At 42.6% G+C, this 19941-nt stretch overlaps 1 long non-coding RNA gene across 1 annotated transcript; it reads right to left on the minus strand.

The window, feature by feature from the left end:
* Nucleotides 1-16006: 16006 nt before the first annotated feature.
* LOC115658085 lies at nucleotides 16007-19725 on the minus strand. The gene is made up of 2 exons (XR_004002149.1): nucleotides 18668-19725; nucleotides 16007-18567 (listed from the first exon to the last, which is right to left on the minus strand). It is a non-coding gene; the product is annotated as an uncharacterized LOC115658085 (long non-coding RNA).
* Between the last annotated feature and the right edge of the window lie 216 nt (nucleotides 19726-19941).

The following is a 19941-nucleotide window of genomic DNA, read 5'->3' on the forward strand; positions in this document are numbered from 1 at the left end:
TATTTGGTTGGAAATAACATGGAAGTCTGGAAATGCAAGAAAGCAAATGCAGAAGATCATGTTAATACATTTGTATAACTATTGTGGGTTTTCATGGGCATTTCTGGAAAAAACAAGCTTTTACTCTAATTACAAAACCGAGAAGTACCATACTGACACAGGTGGAGCAGCTCTATGCCACTCCCAAGCACAGTACTGCAGGCACTTCCTGCCTTAGTCCACAAGTTTGGGCTGCCTGCTTGAAGTAGAATGGCCTGTTCCGTAAGCTCAGCAACAGTCTCTACAGTTAAATAAAAATAACAAACCCAGAATTTGACTGTTTGTGCATTTCAGTAAACAAAGAAAACCTCAAAGGCAAATGCTTTGTTACAGCGCTTGAAGGCAAGGCCCTCACCTGGACCTTGGGTTCTGGGCAGGGGCGGCTCTAGGTATTTTGCCACCCCAAGCACAGCAGGCAGGCTGCCTTTGGCGGCTTGCCTGCGGGAGGTCCCCGGTCCCGTGGATTCGGCAGCAGGCCTGCAGGAGGTCCGCCGAAGCCACGGGACCAGCGGACCCTCCGCAGGCATGCCACCAAAGGCAACCTGTCTGCCGCCCTCTCGGCGACTGGCAGAGCACCCCCCCTCTCCATGGCTTGCTGCCCCAGGCACGCACTTGGCGTGCTGGTGCTGGGAGCCGCCCCTGGTTCTGTGGAACTCCTCTTCCCTCTCTCTCATGTCTGACCCTGAGAAGAAGCAGGCAAGCCTTCTTAACTGGCCTACTGGCTCCAAACTGGTCCCTGTCTCCTCCTGGCCCTTCTAGGACCTAAATCTTGTTGGTATCTTGGCCTGAGCAGGAGTGGGGTGTCAGGATGCTGATGCCTCCAGCATGGGGCAAAGAGAGCCTGCTAGACCCCATTACACATATCTTTTGAAATGTCATTAATCAGCTCAAGACTTTATCATATGGTGCTGCACCAGATTCCATAGTAACGAGTGTAGTGTAAAAACCTAGATATATGGACCTAGAATTGTGACAGTGTTAAATTCTATTAGCAGTCATAGTAGAACAATGAACAATTTTAAAGTGTACACAACACGTTATTATATATTAAGAGGATTGAAAATTAACAAAGATGTCAGGAAATCTTAACAAACAAATATTCAGAAATTACTGCTTCATTAAGAATCAAAATACTAATGTTTGTGGGGTTTAGAACATGTTATAAAATCTAATTTATGCTGTATTAACACAGCAGACAAGATCTTCAGCTCTATGCTGGACCCTTTGTAGTGTTATGCTGGTTTAAACAGACTTCCATTGTGAAAACACATCTTGTTCTTTGCATTACCCACCCCCACTTCCCTATTGTCTGATGTGCCCTCATTATAGCATCTTTTAGAATTTTCCAGCTTCCTTCCAATTTTCCTTCCTAGATTTTTCAAAGTTTCTGCCATTACATCTCATCCACAAGATTCTCCAAAATGTGCTTTTCTGAAATCAGATACCCTTGTGCCACTGCATTTGAGATCCCTCTTCTTGCTACATTGATTGTAAGTACTTTTTGGATACTGATTCACCCTTGGGATCCACACCACAGGAACGACAGGGACTGGAACAGCAGCCAACAAAACTTTCAGAACCACAAGTGAAATTAAAAAGTATCTATCTGCACTGGCATTTCTCACAAACTGCTAGTTTCTCGGTAAGGGGCCAATCAATGGTTCAATTAAAATGAATGGCAACATTTCCATTGACTTCAATGGGATCAGGAATCGGCCCCTTATAGAATACAACTATGTTGTATGGAAAAGATCTCTTTCAATTTTGTCAAAGACACAAAACATCCATGTCAGTTTTTACAAATCACTTTGATAGGAAGACTGGTCTGTGGTAAAATATTTTAACCTCACATCACATTTATTTTGAAGCATGCCATATTGGAGTAGGAATTTGGGCAATTCTTAGTATATACCACCAACTGTGAAATGACTATATGTTTTGTGACATAGCAAACAAACTTATTTTGATGATTTTATTTGAAAATGTATATAGAATGAAAAACAAATAATAAATACCGGTAGCTGGTTCTTCGGCTCTCATTTCATGCTATCAAATGCAAAAGATGCAGTATCAACATTATATTTTTGTTACAAGCTTTCATATGGAAAAGAAGATTACGATACTATTGAGACACTAATGTCCAGTATGTATTTGGCATATAGAAAAGTTTGATTTGCGAGACTGAAGACAATAGCCTGTGACTGTTTTGTATTAAATAGGAAATTCACTTTGTCTGCAAATAAAATAGTGCAAAATATTCAAACAAAATTCAAAATAAGTTTTGAAAGTTCTGTTGCAAATTAGAAATTGGTTGTGAAATTGGTTGTGGATTGTTCGGTGCTAAAATGGGACAAAATCATCACTTATTTATCATTTTTACAAAAAATTATATGTGCTGGTTGCTTTACAGAAGAAAAAGAAAGACATTGCTGTCTTATTGTAGATGTGATGCAATAAATGTGGCTTAAAAGCACTAGGGAACAGATAAGGTGAAGAAAGACAAGGACTACAGCCACATGAGCCCTTGGTCACTCAGACAGCATGTGAACATCTTCGTGGTTCAGCTGAGGTATTTTATATGTATCTATTATGTGCCAGATTCACATCTGGGATATATTTGCATAGCTTCATTGACCTCAGTTGACTTCAGTGGAGTTACATTGATTTACTTTTTAACAGGTAGATTTTTTTTTATTTTAAACTTGTTTTCATTCCATGGGTTTTGAAAAGGATCAATTTTTGTTTATTTAAACTTTTGCATGACAATTATAGAAGTGTTTTACTTTAAAAAATATTTTAATTTTTCTTTGTTTGCTTTTTGTTTTCCTTCCATCCCCTTTCTTATTTAACCCTTCTGTAGTGGGCCGGCGTGGCTCCCCTCCTCCCCAGAGAGGGTCGAGCCCTGGCAGAGGCCAGAGTGGGCGGAGCTACAGAGCTCTGAGCCCGCCCCTTAAAGGGTCAGGCGGCAACCCGGAACTACAAAAGCCGGCCCTCAGAGCTCAGTGAGGCCCCAGCGGCCAGAGAGAACAGACGTCCCTCCGGGAGCTCGAAACTGGGAGACTCCGGTGACCCAGGGGAGCCACCCAGACTGGCCTGAGCTTCCCCGCGCTCGCTACCAGGAGGAGCCGCCTGAGCTTCCCTGCACTCGCTACCAGGAGGAGCCGCCTGAGCTTCCCCGCGCTCGCTACCAGGTGGAGCCGCTGAGCTTCCCCAGGCCTGCTGCTACCTGGAGCAGCCGCCGGCGCTACCGTGGCCTGAGTATCCCGAGGAACTCCTGGACCTACCACCCAGCCCCGATCGTGATGAGCCTATGCTCCTGGACCCCGCTGAGGCCAACGTTAGGACCCAGGTAGTTCCTGAGGGGAAGTATGGAAGCAGCCCGGGGGCAGCTGACCCCAGTCAGGCTGCGGAGGTGCCGGAGTCTATGTCAGTGTGTTGCGGCCAGGATCCCCACTGACAGACCAGAGGAGTGATAGCCGCTGCTAGGGCCCCGGGCTGGGACGCAGTGGAGTGGGAGGGCCTGCGTCCCCCCTGCCACCCCATTCTAGGGTGGAAGATGCCCCCCTCTTCCTGGCCTGAGGAGGCCGATAACTGTTACTGCTGCTCAGTCCTGCCCCAAGGCCTGAGCTTACTGCCTCAGCGTTTGCTGCCCTGTCCTGCCCAAGGGCTGGGCCTTAAAACTGCTACTGTTGCTCAGCCCTGACCAAGGCCTGAGCCTATTGACTCAGTGTTTTGCTGCCCCGCCCTGATCAAGGGTTGGGCCTTAAACTATTACCGTTGCTCAGCCCTGACCCAGGCCTGAGCTTACTGATTCTGTGTTGCTATCCGTCCTGACGTAGGAACCGGCGCCTCACCGTTGTTATGGCTCACCCTGCTGGAGGGCCTGAGCCCCTCGCCTGTCGGGTGGACAAGTACCACAAGGACTGCCGGGATAACTTCCCGGACCAACCGGAGCAGAGCGGCCCGGCGTGGCTCCCCTCCTCCCGGAGAGGGTCGAGCCCCAGCACCCCCTCGTTTACACCTTCTCTCTCCCTCCCTTTTACTTTTTTCTCCTTTCCCCACAAGAAGGAGAAAGTGGAAAGTTAGAAGGAGACAAAAAGGAAGAGAAGAAAATCAGTATACCAAAAATTAAAAGGGATTTTTTTTCATTTTCTAGTTTCATTACAAAAACCCAGAAAATTAAAAACAACAACAAAAATGAAAAGGCTGTTACCATCATTTCCAGTTTCAGAAAAAGGTAATTTTTCAAACATAAAAGATCTGGCCCTACAATTTTTATACTCTCACTTCTTGTAGAGGATGCAGAAGATGTTAATCTTAGGAGGGATGTAAATAAAATGAGGCTAATGGCTTGGCATTACAGAAATGGAAAGGCATTCCATGCATTGGGAGGAGCATTGGGAAAAAAACAGATGGGCTTTGGGGAGAAGCAGACAAATGGAACACTGACATTGGCATCATTAGTAATGCAAAGAAGGAGGTGGTATATGTGATGAGTCTAGGTTGATTATGTAAACAGGATGAATGGGACTTTGTAGTTTTTTGAATTGAGGCCAGAGTCAGGAACCCCATTTTTTGCAGCACTGAATAGTCCTTGGAATACCCTGATCCAAGTCCTGATGTGACCTGATGCTGCTGACCTGATCCTGATGAGTTTGGGAGATCTGGCAAAGTCCCAGCTTGTAGTGGGATAGCTCCAGGAAAAACCAAATAACAGATTTTTCATTACTAATTACATGATACAATGTGTGAAATGAGTGCCCAGCTAAACTCTTTTTTTCTTAGAAGATGGTCTTTAAAGAAGATTTTAGAAAGTTGAACATTAATTTTCTGGAAGCTATAATTATAAAATTAAACTTTGATGTGAGTCAGCATGTTGCATTCTGTATTACATTGGACTAAAATTAGTCACATTGTGTGCCATCAGACTGACATGATGTAACAGAAATGTTCAAGCTGACATGGCCCTGGTCATTGCCCTTTGAACATTCTGAAAACAATTAAAATTTATATTTAATCCTGGTGCTTGAAAAGAATATTTTATTCAGGCATTCCTTTAAGGAAAAACTAATTGCAAAAATACCTAAGATCAAATATTTGGTAGAGTAGAGATTGGAAGGGAATCAAATCATTTACTGCCCACGGGTAACAGCAAACCACCTGCACAACTGACAGCTGCAGATGTTCTAAAAAGCAGAGCAATGGCATCATTCCAGGATACACCTCCACCAGAAAGTGGTACAGTACTTCCAGACATAACACCCTGGCATTCTCCAAAAAGCTTGTCCAATTCTGTAAACTCACACCTGGAAATTTTCATCCAAGGCAAAAAATAAGGAGGCATTTGTTGCATATCCCCTTCTTCATGCCTCCTGGGCCTCTTTTGCTAGGTGGTGCCATTCCAGATACCCCTTTGTTTTTCTCTGTGCTGCTCAGTTAATGTTGACTTCTTTCAGACAGGTGATAGTGAGGCTGCTTAAATGCATTTGAACATGCCATTATTTGTAGGCACACATGTTTTTCTGATGTTATCTGGCTTATCTCTTGCTTTCTATGATTTTGTTGTCAGGGAATGAGCCAGGTATGAAAACGAACACTTCTGCTGCTAACGGACTGATGTTCGGGAAGCAAACTTCTCCAGTATCCAGCAAAATTTTTCCAGTAAATTACTGTAGAAAGTTACCATTTCTCTCACTGAATGGCATAACTGTTACTGACAGATTATATGACATCCTATATGTCAAAATGTTTTCCTTAAATGTGTACTTGCAGACGTTACAGCTGACAGTCAAGATTTTGAGCTCGGAGTAAGTTTGTTTGATTTCTGAAAAATCATTGATCATTTAAGATTAGATTCAGTTATCTTTGAGCAAAAATTGAATCTGAACCCAAGGAAAAGCAAGGTTGTTTAGATACATATTGTGCACCCCTTCTTTATGTAAGCAGAGTCAGGATAAGCTTTACCCTATCCCAGACTGCCGAGCTGTGGGACTGCTTGGTGACAAATGACTCAACCTCAGTTGGGTGGTACTTGCTAGACAAGGGACATGAGTTCCAAAACCCAGTGAATTCAGAGAGGCTGGGGACAGGTATCTGTGCCTGGTGGTGCAGTCTCCTTGTGGAGCCAGAAGCACCAGTTCCAGCCCCTCCTCTCTCCACTGTGGAATGTCAGAGTTGATTTTTTATTCCCTTAAGAATCCAGATACAGGTTACTGAGCTGAACTCACTTTTTGCTAATGGTGCACTAGCACTGGGGCTCCCCTACTATGAGCTGAAATCACTAAAGAGCTGAAATCACTAAAGAGCTGAAATTACTGAGGTGAGAGCACTGAGTACTGTGCTAACTAGTGGGGAGCCTGAAGCTATATTGTGGAACAGAGCAGCTGGCGGAGTGGAGCAGTTTGTAGGGACAGCTGGAGCGGATCATGGGACAGCTGGTGGAGCAGAGTGGCTGGCAGAGCGGAGTAGCTGTGGGATGGGTGGAGCAGCCCACAGAGCGAGCAGAGCCAAGCAGTTTGCAGGGACAACTGGAGCAGCTCACGGGACAGCTGGTGGAGCAGAGCAGCTGGTGGAGCGGAGCAGTTTGTAAGGACAGCTGGAGGAGCAGAGTGGAGCGGCTGGTAAAGCGGAGCAGTTCATGGAGAAGGCGGGAGCAGAACCCACAGAGAGGCAGGGCAGTTGGCCCCGGACCACGTAAGGTGCCCCTTTCTACCCAGGCTGGGGGGAGGGACCTCTGCAGATAGACTCTCGAACTTTGGGGCTGCACTGACCCAGGACAGAGACTTTTGGGACTGTGGGACTTTTGGGACTGTGGGTGATTTGGGGGGGTTGCTGGACTCAAGAGCCCAGGAAAGAGGACACAGCCCAATTTCCTGGGGTGGGTCTTTGCTCACGGTTTGGTCTATGAACTCTAGTTGAGGTGTTTTCCCAATTTAGTGTTTGTTGTTTATCTCATGTATTAAACCTTTTCTGCTACACCGAGACTCTGTGCTTGCGAGAGGGGAAGCATTGCCTCTTTGAGGGGCCTAGGGGTGTGTGTAAGATTTTCTCAGGTCACTGGGTGGGGGCTCGAGCTGGTTTGGCATTGGATTATTGAAACGGAACCCCTGGATACTGAACCCGGCCCTTTTTACTGCCAACTCAGAGGGGCAGAAGGGTTACATTTACATAGAAGACTTTTGAACAAAATTTTATTTAAAAAAAATAGCAACAAGCTTTCACAGAGTAGACTGTCCCTTTAAGGGCAAGTATGAGTCCAACCTATCCCTGCTACAAATTCTGACTCTTTATGCAAGTTGTATTCCCTAGAGAGGTCACATGACTGAGAGGTTCATGTGATGGAAGGACTATATGAGGCTCCTCCTTGTCAGAAAGAAGAGAGATGCAGGATGTGATTTGGGGACTCTCCAGAGTGTGTCAGGAAGGAAGTCCAGAGGAACAGCTGAAGAGCAGGAGAATGCCCTCCAAGGAGGGAGTGATATTTGGGCTGGAAAGCCAAAGGCTGGGAGGGAGAACTGGAAGTATTTGAGGGTCTCTACCAGAGAGCTGTGGAAGAAGCCCAGGAATTACTTGTGAGCACCAGGATCAAGGAGGAGCAAGTCCTTCATTTGGGAGGTGAAGGGTTATTTTGCTAAATATTTATATCTGTGAGGAGCAGAGTTAGCACTCTTTAGCTACAAGGTATTATCTTGGGACAGCTGGAATGGTGTTGGCCTGTGGCCTGGTCTATAACTGTGCTTCTTTTAGAGGACCTAAGGTGGATATTTCTTGAGTGAGTGGCAGGAAGCTCCCACACCATGAAACCCAGGAAAAGGGCTTAGCCCAGTGAGGGCTGAAGGACCATTTGTTTTGGACTGTGTTTACCACAGAAAGGTTGTTTTGTGCAATAATCTTACACAAAAACGGTTGAGCCACAGATGCACACACAAATGTATGTAGATGTGACTGTGCTCTTCAGGGTCCAAGACAAACTACAAAGCAGACTCAAGTGAGGTGCAAAAGTCCACAGAGTTTACTGAGGCAGTTCCGCATATCCAATGCCCTCTCCTGGTCAGGAGTTCCCTCCAACAATCTCATTAAGCCCCTCAGGCCTCTCCCAGGCAGCACAGACAGACCAATGGTCTTTAGGCACCACAGACCTGTCTCAAACAGACCAATAGCCTTGCAAAGAAATAGTCCCCAAATCAAAATCAGTAGTCTCCTGTGCCAGGCTAACCTAGAGGAGCTCTAGGAGTCAGCAGTCCTTGCAGAAGTTGTAGGTTGGACTTTCCCTCACAGAGCAAGGGATAGGCAGTCTGGTTAGCTAGGTACTGAACTGTCTTCTTTCTTTTTTAACTGTCCCTTCATTACATTATAGCAAGTGCAGGAATAGCAGGGTGAGGCTGATTGGGCCTATAGCAGCAGCCTAAGAACCTTTGCTTATTGTGGGCTTTGGCATAGCCCATAACAGTAAGTTATCCAATTTATAGATGGTGCGGGCATAGGCAACTCCAGAGACCTGGACTCAACATCAGTTTTACATGGTGCCAAAGTTTTCACAGGGTATATTGGCTGTGTCTGCAACTCAAGGTCACTTGAGTATGTTCTAGACTTTGCTTTATCCACAAAAGAAATTATCAAGAGATGTACCAAGAACATTTTAATGATCTACTGTAGAAACAGACTGAACATAGCTTGACAGCACTGATGTCTCTTCACAACTAAATATTTTTTTGTAATTGTTGGAGTCTCTCCTGACTAGCTTTGACTTGTCAGAGAATTGTTTTTGTGAGCAGTTTGGTTAAAACGTGTTGTTCTGCTCTGTTGACTTTCAGGTGTTCTATGGAAAACATTGTTATTAAGTTTACTTTTTGCTGTTTGTTCAGCATGCTATTTCCATGGTGTTGATTCAAATAATTCATAGCTAATATAAACATACAATCAAAATGTCCATATCATTGGAGACAGATTACATTAGGGAGTAATGTTAAAAACATCTTCAACTGATAGTCTCTAAATAACATGCAAATTATTTCTAAAAAAACTTTGAAACAAATTCAGCCCAGGTGTAAGCAACCACACCTCCACTGATTTCAAAAGAGAGCTGCACTGTCAAAACTGGGAGTTAGGTTGGCTTAACAATAGCACTCAGAGGGTGTGGATTATTCATACTCTTGAGTGACGTAGCTGGGTTGACCTAACTTTTTAGTGTAGAGCTGGCCTAGAATTGTTGTCACATCTTTAGTGTAGGGTGGAAATCACAATCCACTTACTACGGTAGTATAGGAAAACAGAAAGTTATCTATGTAATGAGAGTACACTTTTGAATATTTGAACTATAATGACCCTTAGAACATAGGAAATAATACAGAAAAGTTGTTAATTTTGGTGACTTCTGAGTGAGATGAAAATGTTTTTAGGGGGTGAAGCCAAAACAAAAGTAACCTCACACTTCAAGAGAACAGTAAAGAAACCATAAAATGATGGATAAGGGATAGCCTCCAGGAAACTTGCAATTTTTAGCACTTTGTCCCCAGTTCAGGAAAGCACTTAAGCATATGTGCAAGTGTTTTCCTGAGCTGGGACCTTTGCTAGTATGTTCCTAGTACTGTGAACAGGCACAATGGAAGTGTTTCAGTTGTGTTCAGGAGGGAATGGCTTGTTATGCATGATAATGTCCATGCATTTCTGAACACAAGCCTGAAGGAAAGATTGACTTTTCCACTAGTTTTCTTTGGAAGAGTTGTTAGATGCCAACTGTTTGAGCATAAACAGGATTTAAATGTGAGGGCAAGACCTGAGTAACATAAGCCCTTTTTAAGATACAGTATAGTGAAGATGAGTCTCCTACATAGTATAAAAGTATACAGTTTGTTAATTCCACTCTAAGTACTTTCCATCAAAAAAGTGCCATTTATATGAATAATGTAGTATATCAAAATTTTATTTTATGAAAGAAAATGGTGCTCCTACATATATATGGCTAAAGGGTTTTGAACCCTACCACCAACTGCAACATCCGGATGGGAGCAGAACCTCATTGTAGGGCTTGATTCTATAAAGCATTAAGCACTTTTGTTTGGAACCAGTGAAGCACTCAAGTATGTGTTTCACTATAAGCAGATCATATGCTTAAAATGAAGCATGTGCTTAATGCTTTTCTGGATCAGAGAGACAAGGTGGATGAGGTAATATCTTTTATTGGACCAACTTCTGTTGCTTAACAAAACTAGTTTTCAAGCTACACACAACTCTTCTTCAGGTCTGGATGGAAACAAAGAAGCTAGAAGTATAATTTCCCTTGAGGAAGGGTGTGATCACAGTACTCTTGAGCCATATACTAAGCTGGAGTCACACAATGTCCACTTCAGAGATATGTCAAAATTTCCCCCAGAGAAAGAAAGACATATACAAAAGCTGGAGCTAATTATAAAACAGCAATAGCAACTCAGCCAACTTTTATGATCTAACCACAAAATCCTGACTAATTGGTACACAAATCAACAGTAATTATTTAACAGGGAGTAGGGGTCCAAGTATAGATGATTCTCAGGGTTCATGTGCTTTCAAAGGCTTCCGGCTCCTATAAGAGCATTATTTAAAAGAAAAAAAAGTTCATGTGCTAGGATGTCCTCCACAACCCGGCAGCAATGTAAGGCATGATCTGCATGCTATTCAGTGCAACAGTGGATCAGCTCTTGAGGCACTCTTTATGGTGAACTTTGACTTACACCTTACAAAAAGATCCTGACATTTGGGGGTATTTCTACACTGCAGCTTGAAGGTGTAATTTCCAGTGTGGGTAGACAAACTCATGCTAGCTTTGCTCTAGTTAGCATGCTAAAAAGAGCAGTGTGGTCTTGCAGCACAAGCATGGGCAGTGGCTCTGGCTGCCCACCTGAGGCCAATTCCATCCAACCCCATGGATCTGAGGTTGGGTGGCTAGCTTGAGCTGCTGCCCATACCACAATGTCCACACTGCTATTTTTAGTGCACTAGCTTCAGCAGAGGTGACTCTATAGCAGATTCAGATAAATTTAAAAAAGGGAGATTCATGCTGAATTAAATATGCTAATGAATAGTACAATCAATACAACATCTCTGGTGTTATTTAATTTTTGTATTAAATTCAAGTTATTTTACACTACCCCTAAACTTGCAATTGTGAGACAGAAAAATGAAATGAATAACTACTGTATTAGAAGCAAAGAGTCCTGTGGCACCTTATAGACTAACAGACGTTTTGGAGCATGAGCTTTCGTGGGTGAATACCCACTTCGTCGGTGGGTATTCACCCATGAAAGCTTATGCTCCAAAACGTCTGTTAGTCTATAAGGTGCCACCAGGACTCTTTGCTGCTTTTGCAGATCCAGACTAACACGGCTACCCTTCTGATACTGTACTTAGAGGAGTTGTTAGAGGGAAGATGCAGGTTTCTGCACTTGAGCGTGGGACAGTTAGGTTTTTGACATCCGAGAATGTGGGGGAGGAAGTTTGAGTTTTGTGGAAGAAGCATATTAGTTGGGTGTTAAAATGATCAGCAGTGAAATAGTTTACAGTGTGTAAACAGGGTCTGAATGAGCTCTCTTCTGACGTCTAGTGATGAGCTGGGGGAGAAGACTTCAGGAACCGACCCCTTGGTTTGCATAGACCCGCCCACTATGCCTAGGTGGGCAGCATGTTGGAGCTGCTTTGCCCAAATGATCACTTTTGGGTGGTGCTGGATTGCAAGTCACTTTGCTATTGGGGGGCAGCAGTAATAAGGTATTGTTACACTTGTAGTGTGAATAAAGGGCAACAGAACTGTGCTTCATATGACCTGACTGAGGGATTCATCTTCAACTGAACTGCACTGACAGGGGGAAGGGGTGCCAAAGCCCAATGGAAATGAGAAAGAGTGGGGACAGGTGTTTGTACCTGCTAGTGTGAGCTCTGCCTAAGGGTCCTAGACTTCATTTGAGCTTTCTCTTCCTCTCCACTGTGTAATGACAGAGCTGATTAAGACCCAGATGAGAGTCTTTTGTTGCAGATCAATACAGCTAATATCATCAATGTTTCTGGTGAAAGAGACTGTCCATCCTGCACAAGCAGTGAGGCTCTCACACTCGCAGCTGAAATCACTGAAAGCTGTATTAAGTGGTGGGACCTCAAGACATACCAGAGGTTGCAGTAGAGCGATGGGTGACCAGTGGGGCAAGTGTCTGACTGTAGATTGGCCAGCTGGCATGGCAAGTGGCAGGTGATGGAGTTAGTGGCCAATAGAGCAACTGATGAAGTGAGCAGGCAGCGGTGAGGATGAAAGAGGAGTGAGCAGGCGGTGGAGCAGCTGACAGTGGAGCAAGTGGCTGGTAGGCCGAGTGCCTGACTGTTAGGGTGAGCAGCCAACTGATGGAGCAAGCAAGGTGCCTTCTGCTCTCAGGGTAAGAGGTGAATTCTCACGAATGTACCTCTGAACTGTGGGTCTTCACTGACCAAGGACCACAATTGTGAGTGGGGTGTGAGAGAGCGGGAGATGAGGGGCATGTTATAGGAACTTTTGGTTGTTGGCCTTTCTCATCAGAAGGTGAGAACCTGAGGCAGAGGATACTGCCCAAAGTAATCTGGGATGGGTCTTTTGCTCATGGTCTTATGATTATGAATTGTGCTTGCAGCATTTTCCCAAGTTACTGGCAGGTTACTTTCCCCTTTTTATTAAAAGTTTATTTTCTACACCCAGACTCAGGGCTTGTGAGAGGGGAAGTATTGCCTCTTAGATGTGCCCAGGGGTGTAATTTTCCCAGGGTACTGAGTGGGGGCTTAAGCCAGTTTTGTGTTGCATTATCAAAAATGAACCCCTAGATGTTGAATCTGGCCTTGTTGCCAACTCCACCTGGCAGAAGGGTTACAATGTTGACAATAAAGTTTACAGTATTACATTTTGAAGTTAGAATCATAGATCATAGACCTGAAAATGGACCTCAAGAGGTCATCTAGTCCAGTTCCCCTGGCACTCACCACAGGACTAAGTATTATCGAGATCATCCCTGGTAGGTGTTTGTCCAACCTGCTCTTAAAAATCCCCAATGGCCTGGAGATTCCACAACCTCCCTAGGCCAATGCTTCTCAAAGTCGGGCTGCCGCTTGTTCAGGGAAAGTCCATGGTGGGCCGGGCCGGTTTGTTTACCTGCCGAGTCCACAGGTTCGGCCAATCGTGGCTCCCACTAGCCGCGGTTCGCCGCTCTAGGGCCAATGGGGGCTGCAGGAACGGCCGCGGTGGAGGGATGTGCTGGCCGCCCTTTCTACAGCCCTCATTGACCTGGAGTGGGCAAACTGCGGCCAGTGGGAGCCACGATTGGCCGAACCTGCGGACACAGCAGGTAAACAAACCGGCCCGGCCCATCATGGACTTTCCCTGAACAAGCGGCGGCCCACTTGAGAAGCACTGCCCTGGTAATTTATCCCAGTGCTTAACCACCCTGACAGTTAAGTTTTTCCTAATGTCCAACCTAAACCTCCCTTGCTGCAAGTTAAGCCCATTGCTTCTTGTCCTATCTTCAGAGGTCAAGAAGAACAATTTTTCTCCCTCCTCCTTGTAACAACCTTTTACATACTTGAAACCAGTTATGTTCCCTCTGTCTTCTCTTCTCCAGACTAAACAACCCATTTTTCAATCTTCCCTCACAGGTCATGTTTTCTAGACCTTTAATCATTTTGTTGCTCTCCTCTGGACTTTCCCCAGTTTGTCCACATCTTTCCTGAAATGTGGCACCCACAACTGAACACAATACTCCAGTTCAGGCCTAATCAGCGTGGACTAGAGCAAAAGAATTACTTCTCGTGTCTTGCTTACAATACTCCTGCTGATACATCCCAGAATGATGTTTGCTTTTTTTGCAACAGTGTTACAATGTTGACTCTCATTTACTTGTGATCCACTATGATCCCCGGATCCCTTTCTGCATTACTCCTTCTTAGGCATCATTTCCCATTTTGTATGTGTGCAACTGATTGTTCCTTCCTAAATGGAGTACTTTTGAATTTGTCCTTATTGAATTTCATCCTATTTACTTCAAACCATTTCTCCAGTTTGTCCAGATCATTTTGAATTTTAATCCTATCTTCCAAAGCACTTGCAACCCCTCCTAGCTTGGTATCATCCACAAACTTTATAAGTGTACTCTCTATGCCATTATCTAACTCATTGATGGAAGATATTGAACAGAACCAGACTCAGAACTGATCCCTGCAGGACCCCACTCGTTATGCCCTTCCAGCATGACTGTGACATAACAAACAAACAAACAACAAAGATGAATAGGACAGTTTGCAATTCTGCGAGCTACTGCTTCATCTTTGGACATTCATTTCCCCCACGCCCACCTCTCTCCCCCCCAGGGTCTTCCCCATTCTGTGCTCCCCACTGCAGCCCTGCAACCCTTTTTGCTCCTTTCTTCTCTCCCCCCTCACCACTGCAGCCCCAAGACCAGAGAAGGTCTGTCCATGCCACAGCCCTGGGCCACTGCAGGGAGTGAGAGCTCTTCCAGTCTCAGGGCTGCAGCCAGAGTCTGGACACTGGGGCTTCCCCCTGCCAACCTCTGCACTTTTGCAGTGGACCAGGGTTGGGTGCTAGAGCTTCTCCTTCCCACCTGGTGCTTCTGCTGGAGAGCAGGATCGGGCATGGGAACTTTCCTTGCTGCTCCGTGGCTTTTGCTGGGGACAGGGTGTGTGTGTGCTGGAGCTCCCCCCACAGAGCAGCTTCTGCCAGGGATAGGGTTGGGGAGCTTCTGGGGCAGGGGGGGCATTCCCCCATCCAGTGCCTGCTGCCACGGAGTGGGGTCAGGGCAGAGGGGCTCTGGACTTCTGCCCCAGCTGTGGATTTTTTCCAGGGGCCCCAAGTTGGCCAGGGCCCCTGGACACAGGCCCCATCAGCCCAGTGGCTATTCCGCCACTGGCAATCAATCACCTATTTAAAAAACAGGAATTAAATCCTCAACTGACTCCACTGATATTTTTGATTTTGTAATGATTTTGGTACTTGGTCCTCTGTTTATCCACAGAACATGTACACGAACAGCAGCAGTATAAACTTCTCCATGCTGTCTGCCAATTTTCCCTATTCTTTTTCTAGACGCCCCAATTATAGGAATGGAGGAACAGTTCAGTATCCATAACCATTCAAATCTTGGATGTTTCTACTTACCCCACTGACAATGGTGCCAGATGTACCCATGGTTTCTGTGATGTCGATACTTATCTATTAAAGCCCTAGTCCGGCAAAGCATTTAAGCACATGCTTAACTTTAAGAACATGAAGTCAATGAGACTAGCATAAGTGATTTCCTGAATCAGGTGTTAAAACATCAAACTGGGACCTTCAACTCATTTCATTATAGATTACCAAGAAGACATTAGTTAATAACAAACTTTGGTTATGGTGATGTAAGTTGGATTCAAACTACTGACTGAAAAGTGAAAAAGCTCTCTAGCCCCCTTACAAATCCCCTACCCTGCTGGTCTCTTGATTCACAAAAGAAATTGGTGAAGAAACTGCTCCCTTCAGCATTTAGGTCAAGGCTGAGGGAGCTCTGGAAAATTTTGCCCACTTCTAGGGAAGCAGCTTCCCGAAATTTTCTCTGAGTCCTAGTGCCAATTTGCCATCATATAGCTTTCAATTTGGGACTACATTTCCACAGAAGTATTACATTTGATCTTCCCTCAACCAGGTAAAAAAGAATGAGGGCTTCTCTTTTGAATGAAGGAAATTGCTAAAAGAGAAATATCTGCATACTAACTTTGTGTATTAATGAATTTATATTCAAACAAATTAACAAAACTAAATGACATAAACAGTCAAATAGAACACAAATCATACTTAGAGGCCTTGAAAACATAAGGGAGAAGTTTTAACACTGGAAGCCTTCCCAGTCCCTCCCAAATTAGTCTCCCCCCTGGTGAAAGTCCCAACTGTTAACTGAAAGTGCTGGCCAGCCTTCAAAGAAAAGAGACAAACTAGGAGAGAAAAAAAATTGTTTATTTCATACACATTAAAATGGAGAAAAGAACGAGTTGGATTGCATCATCCCTGTCAAGCCCAGGAATTAGTTGAGAAAAGATTTCTCCTAGTAAATATCTCCATTGCATATTTTCAGTTCCATTAAGGGCAGCTGATTCAGCTCTCATTAATGTCAATAGAGAGGCAGTGGAGTACAGCCAGTTGAGTTCCATAGTAGAATCCATCTTCTTATAGTAGCAATTTTATGAAGGAAATAACCAGATGCTGGTTCAGTCTTTTTACAGGATTTATGTCATTTCTTAATTAATCTTTTCATCTTTCAGACATTTGCACACAATGAACAAACTCACACATTTTGGCATGACCCCATCCTTATTCATTTTGACTCACACTTCATAACTGATGGGATGGCACCCTGATTTGAAAATTTGTGAAATGAAGGATGCTAAAATATGAGACATTGTAACTACTTTTAATTACAGCAAAGAGAAAAGCTACATTCCCTGCAGCAATAATCTCCTAATCTAAGTATATATTCTAAGTATCATGTTTTATTCGATTTGAAATACCCTCAATCTTATTGATTGCTGTAAGGGAATCTTGAGCTGTATTGAGAACTGAATGGAGAAGACTCAACCTTTTTGTCAAAAAAATCCATACAAGCAACGTAGGACTGCCTTTGTATTATGCAACATAAAAACCTTTAGAAGGATTATATATGCCTACTTCTGCACATGATAAAAACATACTCAATACTGTATCACTTACAGATTTAAAAGGGAAGTGGAAAGAAAGATCTAGCTATTCCATTCTAGAATTTGAATTGTTAGTCCCTTCAAGCAGATCAACTTTTAAAGTGAAGATTCTGTAGTTTGAGATGCCTTTGAAGATAGTTATCAACAAAACAGGAAACACAAAGTTTATGTAGGAGTTTTTAAGAACAGTAATACAATTCTAGGGTATTTTCATGAAAAGATGTCATTAGATCACTAAATTAGGCATGAGCCTAAAAAGATAATTTTTAAAAGACTTTTTCTATGTAACAACAGATAATGCTGCACCCTAAATAACATTGCAATTCTATTCCTGCATTTATAAAATTACATAAATGAGATACCCAGCACATAATTTGTGAGTGCCACATAACACTCCTCTTTTCAACCATTTCAAAGAAATAGATCCAAACTCCTGTTGGAGATTCATTTTTGAAACAGTGTGGGTTATAGGGGAGCTTGAACAATTGTTGCCCTTTTGTACCTGTGATGTGGTACACTAAATGAATTTTGTTTAAAAAAATACACACAGTGATAGCTTTTTTATTCTAGAAGAATGCCTGGCAAGTTTCCTGGAGAGCTAGTTTTTACCACAAAGATGATTAAGACAACATCCCTCATATCATATGAAAAAGCTCTTTAAAAATATCACATACAGAAATATCTGTGGTGCAACCATTTTTGAAAAATCATATCCATATTTTTAACAGAAAAAAAGTGAAACCAAAGCACACGTTTCAATCGACCCAAAACAAAATTTGTTTCAGAATTTTGTTTTGTGAAATATTTTGAACTTTTGGGCTTTTCAACCTGATTTGGGATTTGTTTGTAAAATCTTGAAATTTTTTGTGGGACAGAAGTAAATTTTTAAATAAAAAGTTGTTATGGATAGAAAAATCAAAACATGTTTTCCAAAGCTGTCAAATGGGATTGGACATTAAACTTGCATCAAAATTGATGTAATTTTGTGAAAAGTTTTGGTTTTGTCAAAACAGCACTTTCCAACAAAATACTGTTTTGACAATGTTCTGACCAGCTCTACTATCTATATGATTTCAGTCTGATGACTGAAAAATCTAACCTTCACAGATGGTCTAAATTACCATTATGTTGATAAGAAGATTAGTTTACTTCAGACAAACATCTTTCAGGTTTTTTATAATTATTTCTGCATATCTGTTACAAATATTTCCTCTACTGTAAGCAAATCATAATAATGTTTGAACTCTTTTAAAGTGCTCTGGAAAGGAGAACAGAAATCTTGGATGTACAGTAAGTTACAGAAATGAATTTAGTGTGTGGTTCTATTTTGAGAGAGAGAAAAAAAAGAATGTAACTCTATAATTTTAGCATAAGAATTTAACCTGTTAGTGTCATTCCATCTTGGATTGACTTAATCCACCCATGACCCAGGAAAAGAGATGCTGAATCAATTCCCAGACAAGTAGATAGATAATCTTTCTCCGACTAAGCTGCTGTCCAGTTGTATTAATTTACACATCACACTTTTAAGTGTCCTCTTAGACACATTAGATATGAGAAACTATATAGTTAATTGTATTTACTGTTTTTTCAGGAATTCAGACAGCATTACAAAGTCATACAAAGTACTTTTCTACCCTTCTTATAACAAATTAAGGAAAAAAGTATATTGTAGAAATATATTAATTAATTTGGGATATCGAAACTAAAAGTATTGACAATCCATTACTATAATATACCAGGCATAGTCATTAACTCTATTGGGTTATTATTTCAAACTTCTGGTTGTCCACTCTTCTGAGGCTGGGGGGTAAGAAAAATATTTTTTATCATGTCTATTAGAAAAAAGAATGTGCAGAAATGTGGCATATGATTGGATGAGACAAGTAAAAGTCAAACTCACAATAACATCAGCAGCATTTTCTAATGTCCTCTGTGTCCTCCCGGTGTTCTAGACATGTAGAACTGCTGAAACATGTACATACGGGAACGTAAGAAGTTGAGGTACCATTAGTGTTAGTCCCATATTTGTAATAGATCACAGTTTGCACCCAGTTCAGCAGTTGGTGACCGCATATTTTAAGTCAAGCTGACAATTGTATCTTTTCACTATTTTCAGAAATCAAGATTATGGTAATCCAAACAAACAATATGATTTTAAAGAACAGACTAACTAAAGAAAAGACTTCTCTTTCCTCCATTAGAATCCTTGTCCACATTTCTGGAGAAATTTTCCCATGAAACACTTGCCAAAAAATACTTAGAGTTAAATTTTGCCTTGAGCTTTGCAGGGCACGAACTGGCATCTTCTGTTTCCTCACTGAGGGAACTAGCTTTATCTTTACCCTCCACAGCAGGTCTCAAGTTGACAAGAGTCACATTTTTTCTCTTAGTTGTGTCTTTTTTTGCCTTGCTATTGTCAAGATCTGTTCCTCATTACACAAATCCAACATTTTAAAGATAACCATAGTTCAGTTATCTTGTTGTCCCACATTTTTCCTTGGGAACTACAAAACACATTCTACCATGACACAGCTATCCTCTGTCAAGTCCCAACATATCTGGAGTCCAATTTTCTAGACATCAGATCCAGTTTTCTCCACACATTCCTCACTGCCTGATTATCATCTCACTCCAGTGTAAAAAAAAGGCGTGATTTCACTGAAGTCAGTGGAGTTACACCAGCGAACTAGTACGAGAAGAGAATCAGTCTCTGCAAGATTCTAAGAACTTGCTTTTGCAGCTGTTATTTCCATTAATAGTTATACTGACTTTAGTGAAACTATTCACATAGGAAGAGGTCATAAGACTAGGCCTCATATTTGTGCTCATGTTTGGCGTTTCAACTTAACAACTGTAATAGCCTGTACTATGAAAGTGTGGATATGGTCAGCAAAGTGACTATGTAAAAATGGCACCTTCTTACTCAACAGAGCAGTTCTCATTGTCCCCAATTCAGCTAAACACTTAAGCACATGCTTAACATCAGGCACATGTCCTTTAATTGACTTCAGTGGGACTACTAAATGTGCTAAAGGTTAAGCATGTGCTTAAATGCTTTGCTGAATTGGGGCCATGGAGAACACAAGTACTTTGCTGAATCAGGGCTTAAATGTTCCAGGTAACATTTGCTTTCTCTACTGACAAATTTAATTTTACTACAGTGAAGTTACATCT

The sequence above is a fragment of the Gopherus evgoodei genome, chromosome 1, assembly GCF_007399415.2.
Source record: "Gopherus evgoodei ecotype Sinaloan lineage chromosome 1, rGopEvg1_v1.p, whole genome shotgun sequence".
Taxonomy (NCBI): Eukaryota; Metazoa; Chordata; order Testudines; family Testudinidae; genus Gopherus; species Gopherus evgoodei.